This window comes from Haliaeetus albicilla, chromosome 2 (genome assembly GCF_947461875.1).
Source record: "Haliaeetus albicilla chromosome 2, bHalAlb1.1, whole genome shotgun sequence".
Lineage (NCBI taxonomy): Eukaryota > Metazoa > Chordata > Aves > Accipitriformes > Accipitridae > Haliaeetus > Haliaeetus albicilla.
The window spans coordinates 30517208-30540066 of NC_091484.1; the positions used below are offsets into that span (position 1 = coordinate 30517208).

The window sequence follows — 22859 nt, forward strand, 5'->3', positions numbered from 1 at the left end:
GTTTTGGGAAGTGAAAGGATGTAAAGGAGAAAGAAGGGGAGGTTAAAAGGGTGAGTTTATGGGGTAGTACCAATTAAAACAATTCCTCCCTCTTGTTCTCATGTTGGTCCAGGTACTACAGTATCATGAGTGGGAGTATGCTTATTCTAGCCTAGCTGTGGTTTCTTGCTTATTAGCATGCTTCAGGAACGCTAGGAGCATTTTGACTTTTTTCCTTGTTGCTCAGTTTCATTCACAAGAATCTCACATTTCTGCAGTTACTACTCGTACTTCAAAGAAGCAACACTTCAAAGTGATGTCCTTATGGATACTGTGACACCAAACTTGCTCTTCCTTTTGCCTCAAATTTTGTCTTTTTGATTCTGAGAAATGTTCGTCTCTGCTAATGAGGGATAGCTGTCAGGGCCTTTGAAGAAGTCCTCTGTTGAACCCTGCCTCCCTCCTCTCTTGCCATCTAAGTTACAGCTTCTAAGAAGAGTTTATAAGCAATGGTGTGATTTGGATCCTGAGAGCTAATGAAGGTCAGTGGCGTAAGAACTGCATGGATCTGTTTTCTGTTACTGGATGGTCGTGCCTTTATTTTGATGGGTTTCTCTGACTGTCGTATGTCTGTTTGGGCAGTTTTTCTCTTGCCCATTTTCTTGCAGTGAGACATTCCAGTGTGTGTTGTCACTGGTCTGCTTGCACTCTGCCTTCTGCTAAAAACCTCAGGGGTAGCTGGCCAGGTATTTCCAGAAATGAGTTCAAGAAAAGCACAAGCAGTTTAGCCAGGGCCCTTCCAAATGGTGTGTGGACACAGCTCGGTTGGTCTTGTTACCATCACAGATATGCTGGTGGTCATTTATTTTGAAAGAAATATACTTATTATATGGACAAGACCGCTGACTTAAAGCCTGGCAGTAAAATATAAGTGATGATAACATCTGTGGTATACAGTTGTGTGCAAGCCTGGTAAGACAGTGACCTTGTTTATTTGTATCTATTCTGAGAGGGAAGAAACATAATTTAGTTTGTAGTTCTGCCAAGAGGTATACGGTACCCATGAAAACAAGGATGCTCTTGTGATGCTTTTGTGTGCAGTGATGTCTGGGTAGCTTGGCCATGGGAAGAGGGAGGTATGGGCAAAGGTTGCAACAGTGTGCTGCATGCTCTTGTTTTGGATGCATGGACAGACAGATGAAAAAGGTTGTTAAAGAGAGATCTTCAGGCTTGTCATTATTTAGTATGTGCCTTTTGCTGGGAAAATTGGGTGCTTCAGAGAACGTCGTTGTGATCAGTATAGTAGCAACTGTGGAAATACCAGAGTGGGAGGCTTTCATAGGACAGTACAATATTGATGCCAAGCTGTGATAACAAAGGTCTAGTTAAGATTAGATAAATGACTGCTGTCCATAGCCCCACAGCACAGCCTCCTCTTGCTGTGCTGTTAGCAAAGCCCAATTAGTATCAAATAACTAGTCTGTCAGAGTTGGGTGGATACATCAGACCTTTTTGTTCAAAATTACTGGCATGTAGTTGTTGTTTTGGCTGTTTCCAAGCTTCTTGTGCTGTATGCAGTTGTTTGTCACCAAGATAATGCTGGATGCCATTACTGTGGCATATTTTGCTTTTGTGTGCATAGCTTTTGGAGTTTATTTGTAGAGCATTTCAACATCATCTCCTTTATAACTTTGTCTTCCCCAGCATCCTTGTCTTCTACCGCAGGCTTGCACTGCTGGTGAAGTCCAGTGGCATGTACAGGGTATCCCATGTGATTAGGTAGGATTTCCTCTTTGCTGTGTGTCACCCCACCCCCAGTACGCTGTTTTCATACAGCAGAGAGCATTTTTTTGCCTGTATTTGCATAGCTGCCCCAGATCCTGTTATCTCTCTACATCTCTGTTACGCTTTCATTCACTATTGGGTTTCTGCCAGCTGGGTTTATCCTTAATACTAGCAAGATGTAACTGCAGAATCAGTTTTTACACATTTTTCTATGCAGATTTCTTGGTTTTTTTCCACCCTCTGTGTGCAAAATGGACAAATAGCATTACTAGTAATCTGGACTTTTGCATAGTGACTTACATGTGCGGTCAAATTCACTATTGTATTTGAAACCAAGCTGAGGAGGTTGGAGAGGAAATGAAATCCTTCCGAGCCAGTTGTCGGAGCGGGTGCACAATGCTGTGTTACTTTGGAAGCGTGAAGCATGAAAACCTGCGATATTTCATTTGTTAGCTTTGCTTAAAATTGCTACCAACTTTTCTTTCCAAGAGACTGTATTGCCGTCAGGATGGCAGAGGAAGGGGTGATAGGGCAGTGGGAAGGAATTATTTGCTCACATGCTAGCATTTTATATTTTACTCAGCAGTGACTTTTTGATAAGGAAAAAAAGGCAAGTAAGAAAGGGGTGGCGAATAAAAGAAAAAAGTGGAATAAGGAGAAAGGTGGGAAAGCAAGCCTGGAGGGGAAAAGGTAACCAGAGGTATTCTTGTCAAGTTAAATTCAGTCTTTGTCAAAGTACTTTTGTGCTAGACAGAGTTCCTCAAATGCTGGTTGTGTAAAAATGAACGAATTTTCACAGGTTTATGTAAGGCTGTATTTTTACCTGTTAGCTCTTACTAAACCATTCTGTTTATGCATATGGTCAGAGAAATTATTTCTTATTTAAAATACACATGTTCAATCTACATTAAAAGCAGGAAAAGTTTTGTTGTTGTTCTCATAGAAGCCTTGATATGTTTACTAACAGGAAGAAATGTAACTCTGTTTTAAAGAAAAAAATAGATGCAAGCCATATGTACTGGGCACGGAAGGAAGCATCTAAAATCTGGTTTGAGTAAAGAACTGTTCTGTGATCTCTTTGTAGAGCTGAAGGGAGAAGTATTTTTTTTGTTAACAATTCCCTTGTCCCAATTTTGTTCTGTGGTTGATTTTCTCTCCAGATTTGTTAGCTGTTAAGAGATGGCAACAGTGTTTTAAAACTTATTATCCCTCAATGGTAAATACAGCCTCACCCAAGTTTGAAATGAAACATTTTGGCAATGCAAGTTAAAATTCAAAAGGTGAAATCTAAACCTATACCAGCTATGCACAAATGCTTGAGAATTTTTCATGAATTACTAAGATTACCCTTTGCCTTATTTATAAACACCCACACTTATAACAGTTCTTCCATGATTTTGTCTCCCAGCAGTGGGCTGTTTCAAAGCTGTCTTAAGTCAAGCTCTGCAAGTAAAGACATCTAGAGGTTTTCCTGCTTCTTATTTCTACCTGTTTCTCTAACATGGAGGTTGTCCTGACTCTGTAAGAAGAAAGACGGGATGTGATTTAATTACTCCACAGCTTTAATAACTCATCTGGGAACAATGACAATTAATTGTACTGTACAATTCATCAATCTTTACTGGATCCTGGATTTTAAAAAAAAAAGTGTTCTCAGCAAGATAGGGTACATGTGCTTTTCCTTCTCCATGTGATCAGGAGACCAGTGGTACTAGACAGCCCTCAACTCAAGTGATGTTCCCCAATTATTATTGGAAGTAACAGAGATGGAGGTAGAGGGAAACACTTAACAGTTTACAACCCTTTGCTGTCCAGGCAAACTACCTCTGCAGCAGTGGGGGAAGGCACATTCAAATGAAAATCAGAAGGGAGGGGTGAATATTCTGACTGTTGCATTCAAGAGATTACTTTGTTAAAACATCAGTGATGCCAGTTAACAAAGGGAGAATTTCTTGCACTTCCTTTGTGAGACTCAACCATGACTGAGACCTCACCATGTTTACACTTAATGGGCAGCACACCAATTTTTGCAAAGGTAACTGTATGTGCATTGGGTAACTGATGCTTAAATATAGGCTCTCCAGTAGACCTCTGAGAGACTCAAATTGTGCAGCCTGAAAAACACTTTTGTGGTGCCCTTGAAAGACCCACTCTGAGAGGCATCACTTTGCTCAGTTGTGGGTATATATCTGATAACATACAGTTCCTGCTGTGGAGAGTTTATAGTCTGAACAGTCAAAACACATACATGCAGACAGATGGACAAAGAGTCAGAGAAGTAACTGGCTGTACAACACTCATGGAGATCTTGGTCTCTTGCATCTCCAGTCTTCTGTGCAGGCACAGACTGATACCAGTTGTTCACACTGGTTTTTGAAATTCAGTTGCTAAAGACAGTGTAGATCAGTAAATCATGACTGCAATTACTTTGTGATGCTACAGTCCATATTGTTTTAGGCCTTGACTTTCAGATGCCCAATTTGAGAAGACTCTGAAAGTTTCTGACTGATTCACTGATGTAAATGGTCTTGTGATCATTCAGTACCATTAGATCTCAGGCACCCAGATGTCTATACTGAGGTGTCTCTGAAGTGAGACATTCAACCCAGAGAACGTTTTTGGGAATGGGGCCATCTACCAGTCTTACAAAATGCCTATCATAGCCATATAAGGCTGAAAGTGTTAGGTATTCTCTTCTCCTTAGACTTGAGAAAAATGTGGCTGTATTGATTTGGCTGTGTTATCTTACCTTTGTGATTATAGCTCATAGCCCCTTATTACAAAATGGTAGACTATATATTTGATTAAAATAAGCGATCAAGATGAGAAGGCATAATATTCACTTGTAGGAATGATACTGTTTGGTTGCTGTTTCACTGTTGCTGTTCCAGTTTTGGTACTGTTTGGCCTGGCTTCCTTATCTAGCCAGTGAGAAGGTGATCTGGTCTGTCCCAAGCAACTGCATGCACCACTGGGACTCAAGTTTTCCCAGTAAAGATGAGATGAATCATTTGAAAGTGATAATTATTCACTGCTCTTCAAATTTCCCTGCAATATTTGGTGGTTGTAATGAAAATAGAGAATGAAATTTGTTAGCTTCAGTTTGGCTGCTTATGTTATTGAAAGATTAAATCAGACCAAACAGTTGCAGAAGTAAATTGAAGATTGGATGCACGTATTATCATTTCTGGATGGCAGCCAGTACCTTCTACAGAAAACTATGAAAAAACAATTTGCATTACCTGTATTTCTAGAAGTTGGGAAGTGAATTCACCTTACCTACCTTTATCTTTGTAAAAGGTAGATGTCCAACTGGTGTTAATCATCCAGGAGATCTATAGTCAGTGATGTATGTCCAAAGGATGTGATAAGCTGAATCACCATCTGGAGGTGTCTTTTCTCAGCTAATGATAGAAGGAGCCTAGACAACTAGATTACATTGGAGTTGGGTGAGATGGATCCTGCTTTATTGCTCTGATTGTATGAACGGGCACTTCTCAGCTTCCACAGACTTAACTGCAACTGTGAAAGTTGCAGGGGTAATTACTCAAGTATTATTTTCCTTCCTCCTGCAAAGCATGCAAGTGGACCTTAGGTCTGTGGTTTTTATCTGTCACTATTACAAGCCAGCTGCATCAAAGAAAAGGCAATGCTAACAATATAAAGTAAAAGTGAGAGGAAACTGAAGAAGATCCTACAGGATCCCCACTGTTCTGAATATCATGGAAAAGATACCCTCACCTCTGTTTTCCTGTGCTAGTTCAGGTTTGATGATGAGAAGGATGGGGGAAAGTTTCTGTTTAACTGAATGTGGGTTGGAGAGTGGTAGTCCTCTCAAAGGGAGAAAGGGGTGAGAGAGAAAAGATCCCATAAAAAGAAGCTGAAGAAAAGAGCCTAAGCTCTGTGCTGAGATTGGACAGGGAGCCTGGAGGGAGAGATGGGGACTTGTCAGGAATGAGGCATGCTGACTAGCCTGCATGACTGAAGATTTAAGAAAAACAGATTGAGAGAGGAGATGGGAACAGCTGAGCAAGGAGCTTCTTCCCACAAGGAATAGGACAAAGAGCTTAGATTTCACAGCTAACATATACTGGCTGAAGAGAAAGCATCTGGGATAAGAGGTTTGTGAAGAGCAGGGTTGGTATAGCAAATAGGACTGGGAGGAGGAGATAGTAGTGGGAAAGATGCAGCATTTTAAAAGTAACAAGGTGAAAGATTGAACAGCGGAAGTATGTTTCAGTGGAAGAAGCAGCAAGTTTGTTCTCACTAGAGCAACTTTCCTCTTCAAAGCCTGGGGTGGGGTTCAACATGCAAAATTTGCTGTCATCAGCAACTGTCTGTGAACCCTTGACAAGCTCATTGTCTTCTGCCCTGGGTGTCTTGGGGGATGATAACTTACTAGGATTACAAGGTGTTTTGTTTGCTTGATGTTTCAAAGGGATCAGTGGGTTGAATCAAAAGCACCTGTTATGGCTGCCATATTCAGCTTTCCATTCTGCTTGTTCCTTTGTTGCTTTTTTTATAATATATGAAGCTATATGCAAGTCATTACATTCAAGGAATATTATTTATATCACAATCAGGAATGCCAACATGGAATTCTCTGTGCCTGTGCATTATAATGCAGTCTTTACATGATCACATGCATTCATCCTTTCCTAGTGTGGTGGCCTGAAGAAAGAGGACATGTGACTGTAATATTTTTCTCTCTCACCCTGTTTCTCCTCTTATAATAGCCTGTCACCCCCTTGGCCTTCTTTTGCTGCATTGTCAGGGAGGTGGAGGTCTTGGTGATATAAATTCCTGTATTTTCATTGAAATACATAACCAAGTAGAAGACAGAGTATCTCTCTGCTACCATAAAAGGAGATGTTACAGGCTGAAATCACCTTTGAGATAATAAAATACCTGCTCAGGAGGGAGACTTTTTATAAATGCCCCCGAAGTGAGGAAATCTTTAGTCACAACTTCTGCTGCTGTTTTAAACATATTAACTGTGAAAGTGTAAATAAGTAGGAACTTCTGCGGTGTCATTAATCACGGCACACCTAGAAGTCTGATTACTTGGGGCAAGTTAATACCACCAATATATGGTCTGTTTCTTGTTTTCTTGGTACACGACTTGCAGCTGATTTTCAAAAAGGGAGCACTTGTGCATGCTAACAAATGCAGTCATAGGTAACTCTTGAAAACACAAACTGTATAAAGTAGATCTGATGCGAAATACTCCAAAAACTTGTGTTCTCAGGCTCTTTAGATGGGCACCAACAACTAGGGACACTAAATGGGTAGTCTGTGTAGGTAGTGGATAACACCATCTCTTCACCTCACAGAACTGTTGTAAAAGACATTTTGTTAATATTCATGACGTGCTCAGATATTATTGTGATGAGTGCCAGAGAAAGCCCAGGAGGAAATTAATAATTCTATCAGGAAAGCTGGGCTTCAATAAAGCACAGCACATGGAGCAGAGGGGGCACATGTTGAACTCCAGGAGGAGAACCAGGTAGTGAGAAGCTGCTTATTAAACACACACTGTCCACTGTGTGCACTGGATGAAGCTGGGATCCTGTAGAACAAAAATGGCATGTTACTCTATGCATGTGGAAGCAGATGGTAGTTAAACATGTGAGGTCATAACTAATGGTGCACAGGCAACCTTAATTTTGCCATGTCTTTCTTTTGTGGGCTTGATGTTCAAATTATCCTTTCTTGTATTATTTATGTTCTAATAGCTCTGTGTGTGTGTAAATGTGTAATGCTTCATAAACAGTATATCATAGTTTTGGTTTACATTTGGGGCAAAAATGCATACCTACTCTCAAGTTCTTAAAAGTGAAACATTACAATGTGGGAAGAGGAGGGATAAATTAATGACCTACTGCTATGGAGTAGGTAGTTGCAATCATGTAATGGACTTCCCTAACTGGTGCTCCTCAGGTGAGTAGCTGCAGGACAGAGTGCTAGGTGATTAAGCAGTGCTAGTTGATTTTTTTCTCTATCCTCCAATTCAGCCGCATTGTTGACACTCTGTGTTCTGTTGCCTAATGATTTAGAAGCCTGCTCGCATTCCATTGAAATTTTAATTACTGACTTCTCAGTAATGAGACAACTTGCTGGGCCATAGGTATTTTATTGGTTTAAGGTGTAACTTCTTCCCAGCTTCCTTTGGGCCCAGTCCTGCCATTGTTTCCTGCTTGTAACTTCCATTGAAGTGAATAGTGGTCTTGGTCTTGTGGAAGAGTTGAGAAGGCTGTTTTGCCAGTAAACTCAGCTACTGATATGCAAGTCTAACATTTCTACAACCATGCTTCTATTCTATGAAGATGACTATGATCACTCCTGGGCCACACTTTTAATTGCTAGCCTTCATTAAGTCTGCATAGTTTTCCTAACTTCCAGTTTGTTACAGATTTTATGGTCACCCTGGCAAAACAGACTCTATAGTCAGTCTCCATCTTCATGTCTGCATATAGTTTTGTGAGTGGTTGACAAGCCCGCTGGGTATATGAAAGCATTCCTGTGTACTGACTTCCTCAGTGGTTGAGGGGGACTGTGGAAGAGAACTGCCTGGTCCTCAGAAGAATACTCAACAACTTGCAAACACTATGGACACCTTAATCATCCAGATGCTGCTGTAGTGCACAGAACTGCATACGAATCTGTTGCATTCTGGTGTTGTAAGATTTATCCTGGAAACTTGCCCTGAATCACAGCCTTAATCAGCAGCTCTGTTTGAAACACAAAGCTGGTTGGAGTAGGAATGGACCTTCCTGGGAATTTCATCCAGACTGTGGCTTTCTGTCTTGATTCTCTGGTGTCTAATAAGATGCTGTCTCTGATCAAAGATTTTTCTCCTGGTGGGATGCTTATTGCACCTTGCTCCTTAAATACTTTATTGTATGATAAAGAGAAATCACTCTGCAACCATGGAGGATCTAGTAATAGAGCGTCTCCTCCGCCTGGCTGCCTTTTTTTTTTGGTAGAGATCCAGTATAGAAACTACTGCCTCAGACAAAAATGCCTTAATCTGATCAGTGGGTTTGAAAGCTATGGAGAGTAGATACCAAACTCCTTTCTGCCTTCCCTTGCTAGTTATTATTTAGCCTTGTTTCCTTTGGAAATGAGGCAAAAGAAGGATGTGGCATGCAGGAGAGCAGTCTCTCTAAGTACAGTTATGTACTACAGTGTGTTGCTCAGTGTTTTACTACTGCATCACAGCATGCATCCTGGGTTTTGTCTTATTAGTAGAAAACATTAATAGGGTACCAAAAATGCTAAGAATCCAGACTTGAGTGTGTATCTCTTTTTTTTTTTTTTTTTCCCATTTACCCTGAAGTTCGTACTTGTAACTTAAGGTGCATAAGCTACACTAGTTGAATCCCTAATGTGTTGTCCTGGTTAAAGTTGTATGACATTTTATGAGATAACATGTTCTGAGAGTCTTGTGTGGACTTCAATATGAACTAAGCTGGTAAGTTAAAGCATAAGGGGAAGTTAAAAATCAAAGTGTTGTCCCACCATCTACCTGACTGTTTTGCAGGAGTCATGTTAGCTTAAGTGTGTTCGCTAGCCTTTTGTAAGGTCATGCCTTTAAATTCAGGCCTAGACAAATCTCAATCCAAGTTATGAAGATGGCATTGGAACCGTCTTGAAGAGCAAGCGGGGGAGTGTGTGTGAATGCTGATGAAAACCCAGGTTTTCATGGGAAATGGTGAAGGTTAGGAAAGAACAAATATTCTTTCTTACTTTTTCAATGAGATAGTTTGAAGCTCTGTTGGGATATGCAGACTCAGACATGAGTGATGTGTGGTGGGTGTGTGTGATATGTGATATGCAAGTATATTATTGGCATCTTTTTACATAATTTCTTTATGCACTTCTATATTTTTTTCCACTTAAGAATTACTGTTTACCTCAAGTTATGTAAACCAAAGGGTACTGAAGTGATACAGGCCATGGTTTGCCCTCGTGCGAGGGAATTGCTCTGGATGGAGATGTTAAAATTTTAAAAATGTATTAAAGGAAAAGAAACAAATAGAAGGCTTCATGTGTTCAGAAATGTGGACAGATGAATTGTGAAGATGCCAAGAAGTGAATTTGGATTCCTGCTGCTTGCTTGATTGGCAGCTAGTTGTAAAAACATACAGCAGTACTGTGCTTTGAAAAGTCGGTGAGCAAATGCAGGCCATGGCGGGGAGCTCAGTTCAGCTGTTTCTGAAATTACATAGACACCCCTGATTTGTGCCAGTTAGATTGCTGGTTCAAGGCTTTGGTTAATATCAAAAGTAGTGCATGTACTTTGATGTTAACACTCTTTAATGTCCAAGTTTACATCTTTGTTTCTGTGATTTTTGAAGATAAGACCCGAAAGAGAGGGAAGTACGTAGTTCAGTGCAGCTGACAGTGGTAACCTTACTGCTCTGGAAAAGATTTTTTTCCTAGTCTTTAGAAAGGAGTTGCAACAAGCAGGCCCAATATGTATTCTGCTGTGAGAATGCTGTAGACTGTCAGTCTTTTTGCCATGAAAACTCAGCATTTTCTAATGGGAATTTCTTCTTTACAGCTAGCCAGTTTTGATGTTGCAATTCTGGTGCATCTAAAAAGGCTAATTGAATTTTGTAGGACAAGTGTGTTAAGTCTCATATCCTCTGCAAGGAGGATATGTTAATGCAGCAAATGGTTGTGGCAGAGGTGACAACATTGTCACAAATAACTGTAAAAGTACCTTAAGGTGTTTAGACTACAGGTTATCTTCTGCTGTTTTTCATGTTTACAAGACTTGTGGTAAAACTGGTCAAAACAATGAGATTAGCATAAAAGTATTATTCTTAATCTGAAAGATATGGCAGTATTATGTGAGAGGTATCTGTATTATAGCTCCAAAAGACTATGGTTCTCTATAAAGGAAAAAAATGAATTCTTGTTGGTGCTGGCAAGATGGACCTTCTCTCCTGTACTGGGGAAGAAAGAACATGGCCAATATTCAGAAAAAAGCTTCTTCAAGTATTTAGCAGTCTGTAGGGGACAGTGGTAAATGAGGTCCACTGCTGCTGTTCACTTTTTTAGGAAGCTTATTAAAAGCCATAATTCAGAACTTAAGGTAGTTTAGATACGAAGAGGGGGAAGCACTGTGTTTTTGGTGAGATTTCTCTGCTAATGATATAATAGGAGGGTTGAATGGGGTAGGCATCGTGAATTCAGGGCAGTAACATTTTAAAGATTGATTTGTTTGTTTTCTTCTGATTTGTCATTTTTTAAAACTTCTTCCTTCCCTATGGAAGGATGCGGTAAATAGTTATTAGTCAATAGTTACGTATCTGTGGACAAGTTGTGCAAGTTGTAGACAACCATTTTACGTAATAGAAATGGGAGGCATGCTACATTTTGCAGAGTTGGAACATTTAACATACAGGGTGATTTGCTGGGCAGCTTTGGGCTGACTGTTCAACATATTCTGCCTTCAGATCTAACTGGATGTTTCTGTATATAAATCAAGTGGACCTTGAATCCTTCCATCATTACTGTGCTTATTTGCTATATAAAAATACTCTTATGAATTCAGTTATCAGTATTTTACCCATTTGGTGAGTGAAGAAGACAAAGTTGTGAGAAGTGGCTTATGGAAGACCAGGGTGAGATTTGACAAGCAGAAAGATCTTCAAGTCCAGAGTCCACTGTGAATTCTCCCATAATAATTTTACTTGTGCAAGAACTTGGAGGTTCAGTCCCTCATGACAGTTGTGTGTGAAATGCTTGCAGAGGTTGCATTTTCCTTTAAAAAATGTTCTGGTTCTTTTTCTTTGTTTTTCAAGAGGAAGCACTCTTTCTGACATCTGTTTTATTTTTGCCTCAATTCTGTTCAAAGCAACAGTGCTGCACCTTTTTATCACACAAAACTTATTAACAGAAATGGAGGAAAATGGTTTTTAGTTTTGATTCTGCCATGATGGGGAAAAAGTCTGTGGCATGCTTAGAAATAGTTAGAATTCTTAGTGGGACATTTAAGAGGCAGTCCTGCTTTGTTTTTTAAAAATAGGCCCTTTCAGTAAAATTTAGTAATTCTCTTTTGTTGTTGGAATACTTTCTGGATTTGGAATGGATCCTTCTTTACTGGCTACAGTTTTGCATTCTTTCTGAGCACACAGAAGTGATTATACTCCTGGGCAGTGTGCAGTGATTTATATTTTATTTTGCTTGTTTGTATATAGCCAAGTGAACTTTTCAGGTGGTGCCCTTTTCCTTCCCCAACCTGCTTCCCATACAAATCATGCTTATTTAACTTTGGGGGGGGATGAAAGTTAGTTTATTTTTCTATGAAATGAATGTTGCCTGAAAACCTAAGTAGGTAAAAATAATAAGGAAAAATAATGCAGAAACATTGAAATCTCCTTTTGCCAGATCGTGCATGGATAAAGCCACCAAAACATGATTAACGAGTTAAGAATGCTCTTTCTGAGCTGCCATGGCTAGTGTAGTAGGAAGAGAGGGTGCTGCTTTAATAAAATTGTTCTGACTCTTTCTGAACATATGATTGTTTTTCCGACTTGGCTACCTTTCTGATCTCAGGTGTCCATTGCGTAATGATAAATGGAAATATATAATACGGTTATAAGCACTTAAGTACCTGCATGCAGTTGGATTGTTAGAAGCTTGAGGCAATATTCCAGTGTCTTTTAAAATCTGTTGTACAGCATTAAGGTTAGAAAGACAAATGCAGAAGTAGTCAAAAAAGTGAAGTCTAAAAACCAGTTTTGCTCATCCCTAGAACTCAACAGAAAAATGTTAATGATTAACTTGTTTTAATCCATGAAATGATCTGGTTGGCATGCAGTTCTTCCTGCTGTGGGGTTGTATTGAGAAGCTGGAAAAAGCTGGTGTGTCTGAGGCTTTCATGCCTCTTCTCAAATATAGCAGGCAAGGCTGGCGGGTGGACCCAGCCAGAGGCTGGAAAGCCTGGCCAGAGGTGTCCAGGGGAAGTGAAGAAGGGAGGAGAGAGGCACTGGCAAGGACGAACCCACTGTCCTGGGAAGGGGACCCCACAGGCTAGTGAGCTGTAGTCAATTATCTTAACTCTCCAACTCCATGCAAGCCGCCTCTCCAAAGCTTTTAAGAGTATTCCTTCCCCTACGTGAGGGGAGTGGTGATCATGGTATAAAGAATTTGCGCCTTCCTTTCCAGGCTCTCTACTCTCCATCCCCCTTTGCCTACTACTCACATGCACCCATCCTTGGATGCAGTCTGACACTTGCTTGTGGCTGGCAGTAGTATTTTTGATGACTAAAATGTGGGGACGGTAACTATGTGAGGTGGTATGGCAGTGTGCATCTTTGGCAGAGCTCGTGCATCTTCCTTAGTGGAGACAGCTGAGAAGAAAGTGAGCAGAGGGGGGTAAAAAAAAACCTGAACCAAACCCAGGTTGGTCTTTGGGAAGGTCAAGCACTTTTTAAGGCCTAAGGAGAGATTTTTTTCCTTTGTAAGGAGGTGTGTCCAGGCAGGGAAGACAGCCTCTGAACTTGAACGCTTACTGCATCTACTTGATAGGTAAACAGATGGTGTCAGGCTTGGTGTTCTCAGAGTATGAAATTCTTGGGGGAGAAGCAGCATTGATAAAACGAATATTTGACAATATCTGTGGATTAGTAGCTCTGTAGTTTTTAACTAATGCACTAATGTCCAGAAGATCATTCAAAGCATTAAATTGTTTCGTGTACAGGCCTCAGAGTTTTCTGGGGAGGCTTTTTCTTTGCTTGAAAACATCCTTCGCTCTAAGTCTTGCATTTGTTTTACAGCATTCTTCTTCTGAATTACTTAAGACTACTGATGAGGAATGTGAAAATTTCATTTCTGTGTTCAGGTTTCCAGCGTGCCTATGTGGATGCTTATGCGCAGACATCCATGTATCACACAGCCTCATCTGAAATTGGTTGGATTTTATGGAAGTGGGAGCTGAATTTGTGAGTGCATGTGACCACATGTGTGTATACATATGTGTGTATAGAAATACACATACATATACATCTGCACACAAAAAAATTTATATGGCATTCAAATTTTGCCCTGAGGCCTTGATGAAATCATTGTTCACGAATGAGATTGCAGCCACTGTAAATCAGGGCAGAGTAACCCATAACATATTTTTAAACAACTGGTATGCTTCAGAGGCCAGAAGTACAGGGATATAATGGAAACACTGACTTTTACTGCAACTGTGCAAAAGGATGCAGCAATAAATAAATTTTGCAATGAAATAGGTAATATCTGCCATCTAAACTAAAGGGTTGCCATGGCTCTGGGTTGTTGCAAACCACTTAGTGATTGGCTAATGATTGCATTTAGCAGTTTGAACCCACTGAAGGAAAAAGGGAAGAAGTATCAACTCTGTATGTAACACTAATTAAAGTAACTTTTTTTTATTTTATCAAGGCCAAGGTGTCTGGGCTGTAGATGTTACAAAGGGAGATGGTGCACCAAAGGGTTTATAACTCCTCTTTCACTCTTTTGTGGCTTCTAAGCATGGCTAACCAAATTTATATCAGGCTACAAACAGCTTTGTAAAACAGCTTTAAGGCCCGGTGTTGCTGCTGGCTTGGTAGAAAATGACAGCACCGCAGAGTATGTCCCCCAGTGTCTGAGTGAAATGAGGCAGTTACCCTCAGATAGGCATAAATGCGCTATTAGATGGTTGAGAAATACATTATTCCCCCCCCCCCCCCAAAACCCTTCTGGGAATTTATTGTAGTGCCTTTGATGTAACTAATTAGCCTGCTCAAAGTAAGCAGTGACTAACAGTCTAATAACTGGCTAATGGAAGGAACTTCATAATGTTTTCAAATCAGGATCCTTTTGAGTGTTTTGCAAGAGGCTGAGGAGCTTTTCCCTTCTGAGAAATGCTTGCCAATAGTCAGATCCTGATGTCCGTAGTTGTCTTTCTCTAAGTTATATTTGAGTCTGCTGGCTCTTTGAAGAGGCTAGATATTAGAGAAGAGCAATAATCCTGGAGGTACTCTGAAAGTGCAAAGCTTGAGTTTTAGCCCTGATCAGCAGACTTGGAGCAAATGTTCTAGTTTGCTGGGGCTGTCGCACAGTAAGTTGCAGTCTTTACTGATTTTTGTAAGGTGGAACACTATATTTAAACCAGGAAATGAAAAAGATTGTTTTTGGAAGAGATTTTTTTCTTGTGTGAGTTTCCCAATCCTCAAGTAGCAAAACCAAACCACAAAATTTACTGTACTAAGAAAGGGAGATGTTTTTGCCTGCCTTCTAGTTCTGTGAATTTAAAAGGAGAAATCACACACTACATGTTAATTTTGCCAATTAATTCTACCTTCAAATATCTTCTACTTCTGCATTAAGGCTTTCTTTTTTTCTTGTCTGGAAAGAAAACTGGAACTACAAAGCACTTCTACTACCAAGAGTCCCTTTCTCATCAAGCTAATGATACAGCATTTCCATGTGCTAACAAACATCTCCAATACATTCTCCAGGCACAGACCATTTGTGCCCAATGGTTGGAGCATTTCTGATGCTGGATGTGAATCCCTCTTGCTCTACTTGCGCAAATAGTTTCACTGAATCCCCTGGATTGTGGTGCAAGTAAAGCAAGCAGGATTTGGGCCTGGTAGGCCCCGTAAAGGTAAACTTAAAAGCTTACCACCTGCTCTGTACCTGGGTGCAGGGTTTAGTGTTTCTCCTGCAGCAGTCAATGTCGTCACTAACACCTAAACCAGAGTGCTGGGGGCTGCGCTTGTGAGTGGTGTTAAGTATCACTGCAATAATCCACTGTCTGCCATGGAAGAAACATGTAGCCCTGAACTTGGGAAGGGAGAAAATGGTTTTCAGCTGTTTTGATTTAAATTGTTTGTTTTTGTTATTTTAAAGCCTGTGTGGAAATGGGCTGGGAGAGGACTTGTTCAAAAGTGAGACTCCCACTTCTCTGGAGTCTGACCTTGCAAGTTGCTGAGAATTAGTGCCTCCATTAGCTTCCCTGAGACTTCCCCCGTGGGCTGGGGCTGGGCATTGCAGGGGCTCAGGCTCCGTGTATTGGCTGGCTGGCTGTTCACCTGGGCAGCTCTAGGCAAACTTGGCCAACAGGATGCCATGGGAATCTAGCTTGCAGCCATCAGCTTCTGCGGCTTGATCCGAAGTCATTGAAGTCAGTGGGATGGCTCAAGTGTCAGGTCAGTAACTTCAGGCTTGCACCCAAATGCTACTCCTTTTCTTCCCCATGTTCTGCAGGATCAGTGAGATGTAGGATCAGGTGCAAGGCAGCCCAGCTCTGCCTCCTGCCCTCCTTATCTGCCTTCTGAAGGTGAGAGCCCTGGGACTGACAAGGAGATTTCCACAGCACCCTGTGCCTTTGTGTGTAGGTAGCTGTGTCCGCAGCTACCTCTTGTGTTCCCTCAGTAGGATTTTTTTTTTAGCATCTCCCTATAGGTCTGATACTGGGGTTTGTAGATGCAGACTCCTGGTTAAATCTGGTAGGTGTTTGCTTGTATGAAATGGTAAAGGTCGTTTTAGTTTGTGTAATTTTATATATGTCTGTTTATCTTCAGCCACTTGGCTTTAGTTGGGAGCAGCTGGGGAGGCACCAAGCAGTGTACATTTGTCTGGATGATCAAGAAATTGAGGTAAAGACTTTGCTATTAACAAGGCTCTCTCTGATCTAGGCGTCTGAAAAAGTTTACCTGAATTTTAAGCTGCTTTGTACCATTAGTAGGTTCCCCAGCAGTCTTGGGGAAGAGTTACATGCACAGCTGGAAAAGGCTGTGAGCCATGTTCAGCTGATAGCAATGCATTGCTGACCTAGTGTTGGAGCAATGTGAGCTTTGTACAGGCCCAGTCTTGCCTCCTCCAGGTCGGTGGGAGCCCTGCCATCAACCCAGAGGAGCACAGGATCAGGCTCTGTTTTGAAAGTCGTAGAAACTGTATTGATGCACTGTGTTCTGGCTTCCTCTGTACTTTCAAGAAAGACTGAATTGAGTTGTGCTGTAGGTGCAACAAAAATGAATGCATATCTCGCTTGTGGAAAATAACGGGGGGAGGGGGGGCCAGAGTATTATGTAGGTATTGTCAGGATTGGGTCTGCTTTCTGCCTTGCTGATAAATCCTTTTTCTTCCAGTGAAAGTTAAAGATGACAAACAAAAGAATGTAACAGGTTTCTCAAAACAAAAAAAAAAACAGAGAAAAGAGCTCTGTGTTCATGTTCCAAAGGTCACAAATCAGTTCTTGGAAAATACTATACATATGGTAATGGGAAAATAACTAAGCTGAAAATCCATTACAAATGGGAATATAAATCTATACATTTTCAGTGGTAAGCTCAGCTAATGTATGCTATTTATAAGCACAAAAGTCTTATATGAGGTATGCTTAAGCATTGCAAATAAAGTGAGTACTGTACTTGTTATCTAACAGATTTTGTAGCCTCTCATATGGTTGGAGTCTATTTTTAAAACCAATTATGAGCATTGTGCTTCATATCTGTGTTAGTGTTTCCAGAGTGTACTTCACGTGCAGTTGCTCCAAATGCAGGAAAATAACAAACTTTGGACCAAGAGTGCCCAATTTAAATGACTGTACCCACCCAAAACAAAACTTTGGTTACAATATGCACCATTTTTAAAGGCAGGCACAGTCCTACAGATGTGTTTCCTCCTGCTTGGCTCTTAACGTGGTCAGAGTAGTGATCAGTGTGTGTATGCAAGAAGGCGCAGATACGCATGTCCTAATGAGCCTGGCAATTGCTCTATTGCATCATTTCAAGGAAGAAAATATCGAGTCTCAAAAACTTAGACCGTCTTAAATGTGAGGGAAATTGCTTTCTTACTTAGGTATCTATTCTATTAAGAATCTAAGTAGTCAATCTTTTTTACATTCTATCTTCCCCTTTCCTTCTGGCTCACAGCAACCTAAAATGCTACTTTTCTGGGAAAGACTGATATTCTGACTTCAGTTTTGTAATTTAATGATGGAGAGTTTCCTTAGTAAACCAAATTTAGAGTACTAGAATGCTTATCTTATATCCAGACCTTGAACATAAAAGGCATTTTATACCAGCAATTGTTCATTTAATGAGCAATTGCAGAGTGCAGGACGGTTAAGGGATTGAGCTATATGCACCATTATTGCAAGAAGTATTCTGAAATACCAGAAATAGGACGTAAGCTCTGATCAGGGGGACTGTGAGCACAATTACCTTCTTTTCAAATCCTTCTGTGACACTGCGGGAGGAAAAAGGACTTTGAAACTTGAAAGGAAAGAGCTTGCTTTCAACCTCAAAAGCTAGGAGGAAAGGGCTCTGAAATTTGCTCAGTATTCCCAATTCACCATTAGCCTGTTTCTTCCTTTAGCCTCAAGGCATTCTCCGCTTTTTGAAAAGATGTTAAGAAATTCAGTCACAATAGAGAGCCTAGTTTTGAACATGTTTCACTCGGTCCATTGAGGTCTGGTCTTCAGCCTTTGTGTGGGGTGAATTGAGCTGAGCAGCAAGCTGGTTGGGGAGAGGTGAATGAGCAGTCTCTGTGCAGTCACAAATTCTGGCAAAGAAAAGATTACCCTTTCCTTTATTTTACAATATGCATTCCTGTACAATCCTGCTAGTGGCAATATGCGGAGCTGAGCTTGTGCTTAGGTCAATATGGAGCACTTGGTTTATAGCAACTCTTGTTAAGTTTGTCTTGTAATTGAAGCTGCTGTTGACCTTGCTTGGAGACCATTTGTAAAACCGTTTATTTAGCATAAACTGAAATAATAAACCCTCCTTCTCTTAGGCCGATTGTGATAGGGTGACATTAGTTTGATTTAATGATTAGCCGCCTGACCCCTCAGCTAGAGAGAGCTGCTTGAATAGGGAGAGTTCACTAGGAAGCACACAGGAAGAATACTAATGAGCTTGTTAAATTTAGCATGGCACCAACCACTCTTAATTCCTCTAATGGGAGAAGCACTGCCTCTGAGAGGGGAGGGAGGGAGATGGGGGGGGGAAGAGAGAGAGGGAGGAATGCCCATGTCCTGGTAGCCAGAGAATTTTGGTCAAGAGAAGAGGTTGGAGGGAGCGTCAGCCAGGGTCTCTTGGACTGAGTTGTAAGTACCTTGTCTCTTCTCTTACCCAGCCAAAGTGTGTCGGCAGATCGCTCTTGAGACGGTAATGCTCTCTGCAAGTTGCATGCAGAAATGTGGTGATGAAACTTAACACCAGCCCAATTAAATCTGTTTATGTATTGTCTTGTTTAAGTAGGGGTCTCTCTGAAGTGTGTTGAGACTTAATTTTTCGTGTGGTATATCAATAGATTTCAACTTTTTTTTTAGTTGCTGACTGTAAGAGGTTTAAAGTAAAAACCTTCTACTTTGTCTTGGTCTACAATTAAAAAAAAAGAGCAAAAAAAATCAAAGTTCAACAGGGAAAGAAAGTTTAATGGGTTTTTGCAGTATGTTTTGGTTTGTCCTGATTTTTAATTTTCTGGGTAAATCAGCTGAGCAATTAAAAGTGTGTTTATTCAGGCATGCTCTCCAGTGTGAGTTTTTTGAAAAAGCTTGTTGATTAAGTGAGGTGCTCCTTGGTGCTCAGCACTTGTAGTAAAAACTGCTTCTGATCAGAATAGCAGGACTAAATCAGGTATTTCTCAGTGGATGGGAAAATCTTGGATTAATGTGATCATTCCAGGCTGGGCACTTGTAACGTGTCTCAGGGTACTGGCTTGCTAAGAGTTGAGTATACATGAAGAAAGAGAAGCTTATGCAGATTGCTCTTGGGGCCTGATTACTTTTTTTCTCTTCTTATTTAACCCCTCTCTCTTACACCTGCAAAAGGTGGGGTGAATTATGCTGGAGTCAGTGGGGTCCCACCAGTGGGAAGCAGGTGGAGATGAGGGAGTATCAGTGCCTTTAACTTTGGTATTCATCTCTGCAAGATTTTAGTAAATCGGATGTTTCTTTTGACCCTAAAGCTGGCTGCTTCTAAAATGTGAGCAGAGCAGTAACAGTTGTCACGTATTTGGCTGTAAACCCCTTTGGCAGATGCTGCTGGAGAAGTGGGCTGTTTGCTTACATTTTTGCTGTAGAGTCCCACTTGTTGCCATGGTGGACAGTATGTTTCTGTCAATAATTTGGCCTGGCACAGCTTGCCTGCACTTACTCTTAAAACTTTATTGAACGATTCAGCTGAAACAGAACAAGATGAGACAGTTTTCGCCTTTTGGTGTATTGGAGTGGCTCGCCTGCCGTTGTGAGAGTCAGTAGCATTACTGCAAGAGGAGTTTCCTGCTCAGCGCCCGGGGAGCTCCTGCAAACCGCTTGCCTATTCGTGTCCTGGAGCGCGGGTGCTGTCAAGCTTCTCATCTGCTCCCTATTAAAAGCAGCTCAGTGGTGTGGAGTCTGAAGTAAATGCTTAGCGAGATGTTTGGCTGTTGAATATGCCTTATTGCAAAAATGCCATCCTGTTTACTTAAAATACTTCTGGGGAAATTTTTACATGGCAGACAATGTACAGAAATGTTTGACTTCTAACAGCACATGGCAGTAATTTCATAATGGGGAGAGAGATGGTGGTTGCAGAAGGAAAAATACTGCTTTTTTTCTCTCCCCTCTCCCTCCCCCAAGGAACCAAAAAAAGGAAAGCTTATTAAAACAAAACACATTTTTCCTTAAGTTTCAAAGTTACTGAAAGTAGGTTTTGAATTTCATTCAGCAATTTGGAAAATGAGCTTGTTCTATAGCAGTCACTAGTACCTTGATTCATGACACATGCATGTTTTGAGAAGGAAAGAATAAAAGTGGAGCCTGCAGACAGACGTCAGCTTCTTGTTGTATCCCAGGATGGCGGTTTTAACAAATATTATCTTTATATGGAAGTGTAAAAGAACTGAAATCTTATCTGATCCTCAGATTGATTATACAGTCCCACAAATCACTCCAGCTTGCTGCTTTCTGTACTGTGGTAGCACAGGTTAGCTTGCTCTGCTTAAGAGTCTGTCAGGATTTCAAATGGAGTGTAATCCCCTATTTTTACAAGAGTTTACATCTCATCAGTGAAAGTTCACTCTAGGTTGAAATTTAACATAAAAGAATTGGGCTAGAGAGAAATGTGATGGAAAATATGACTTTGGGGTGACTAATTTTTTATTTTTTAGTTATACAAGCAGCTTTCTAAAAACCTCATATAAGTTTTAAAGTTTTAGACTCCCTTTTGCAGTTCGCTAACTAAAACCAGCTTCAGTGTAAAAAGTTGAAACCTTAAACCCTGCTAATCCAGAGCAGGGACCGGTGCCTGTGCATATTAATAAAAAGTAGAAAAGGGCAAAGGGTTTAAACTCTGCAGTGTTGTTGTCCATTTCCATTAACTCTTTCTGCTCAGACACAACCCTGGAAATGCTCTGTATGGAGAATTACTGCTGGCTATAAAAAGAATTCAGTCCCTGGAAGATGCTGATAAGTCAGCAGACCCCGGTTGCTGTAATACTTAGAGATAGAAAAATAATTAAGCACTGAATAGGCTATGCTGCTGGGTTTTCTTGTTGTTGCTATTTGGGACGAGAGGGGGCAGGGAGAAGCCTGGTGAGCACTGCATTCAAAGCAATGGTGTAGCTAGTTTATGCACATAATGGCCAAAATTCAACTCCAGGTATCTATACGTATGGAGCCTGTTTCTAATCTGATTCATAGGAAGGCAAATAGGTTGAGTTATGCTGGTGTCAGGCTTGGTGAAAGTAGTCTCTTGGTGAATTGCTGGCTGGTGCTTTCTCTGTGTGAATGTGTACAGCAGGGCAAGGTGCAAGAGAAAATTTAGCCCTGACCTCAAATCTCTTGACAACAGTAGTGCAATCTGTAGGCACTGTTGTCAATGATCCTTCCTTCCATGTGGGTTGTAAAGTAATTGTACTTTAGTTTTATTTCTTAGGGGTGTTTTCATTTGCTTTCTAGTTACCTTTTTTTGTGCCTGGTGTTTAATAATCTGAGGTTCCTCATGTACTTCTAGAACTGCTGAGCAACTTCTGAAGCTAAGCATATTTATCACTTACTTCAAGATGTATTGGTGTACAGCCACATGTGTAGCGTGGTTGAACAAGGCTGTACCTGGAGCATGGGTATCAGCCAAGGATTACAGCCCTCAATCGTGCTTGTTTAGAGAAATGTCTGTGTATTTTAAAGCAATAATGCAACTTAAGGAAGGCATTTACAGTAGCTAACAAAATCCCTCTGCCACACGGCATGTGTGAAATGTACCTGGGAACATGAATCTGGCTTTTGAGAAACAGAACCATTTGGTCTGGTTTTTGAAGGAAGCACATGGTCCTTGGGGGTTAAAATCCATGTGGGAGCAGAGGGCTGGTTCAGCACCTGGTTCTGGGGCTGCCTGCAAGGGAGGCTGATGGAGCCATGGTCAGGAGGCCCTTTTCCCCTCACAAGTGGTACCACAGCCCTAGAGGCTTACTCCAGACTAGGGCTTGGGTTTGACCCTCCTAATTGTTTCTTTTCCCCTTGTTCATTAAGAGTTTTTGGGTTTGTCTGTGTGGATATGGGAAGAAGAGGGAAGTGGAGCGTGCACATGTGTCTATGTGGTGACAGTGTTAGAGTGGTGGCCTTACTTGTGCCTGCCTGATGCTGCTGCTGTATCTTGAGCAATTTTACCCATTTTATTGTTGCCCACCTTACTTCTGATTGCTAACGACCTTCCTGCAAGGCTCCAGCCTCTTGCACAAGCAAACCTCCAGGGACTGGAGCTGGGCTGCAGAGCAGCGGTGGGTGGCTAAGTTTGATTTAGGCCCAGCCGGCAGGGTTCATCTTCTCCTCTTTGTGACAAATTGTTTTTTGCCTCCCCATCAGGCAGCCCAAACTCCCAGTCTCCTTGTCCCAGAGGCAAGAAAACAGCAAGCCTGTGTCTGTTACCACATGATTGATAGCCCTGCCGGTAGGAGCATCGGTGCATGGGTGACGATGATCTACCGCTCAGCAGCTGCCCGCTCTGAACAGGCGGGCTTCCCCAGACCATCTCTCATAGCCACACGTGCACCTACTCTCACAAACTTACACCGTGAGGAGGAGGGACGGGGAGGGGGGAGAACTTTTCTTTATTGCATTTGCTATAAATGGGCTA

The 22859-nt window shown here is 41.2% G+C and overlaps 1 protein-coding gene across 3 annotated transcripts in view; it reads left to right on the plus strand.

Moving 5' to 3' along the window:
- Window positions 1-22859, plus strand: part of GLI3 (GLI family zinc finger 3) — a 215009-nt gene that overhangs the window by 45027 nt on the left and 147123 nt on the right. The gene's annotated exons all lie outside the window — the stretch shown is intronic.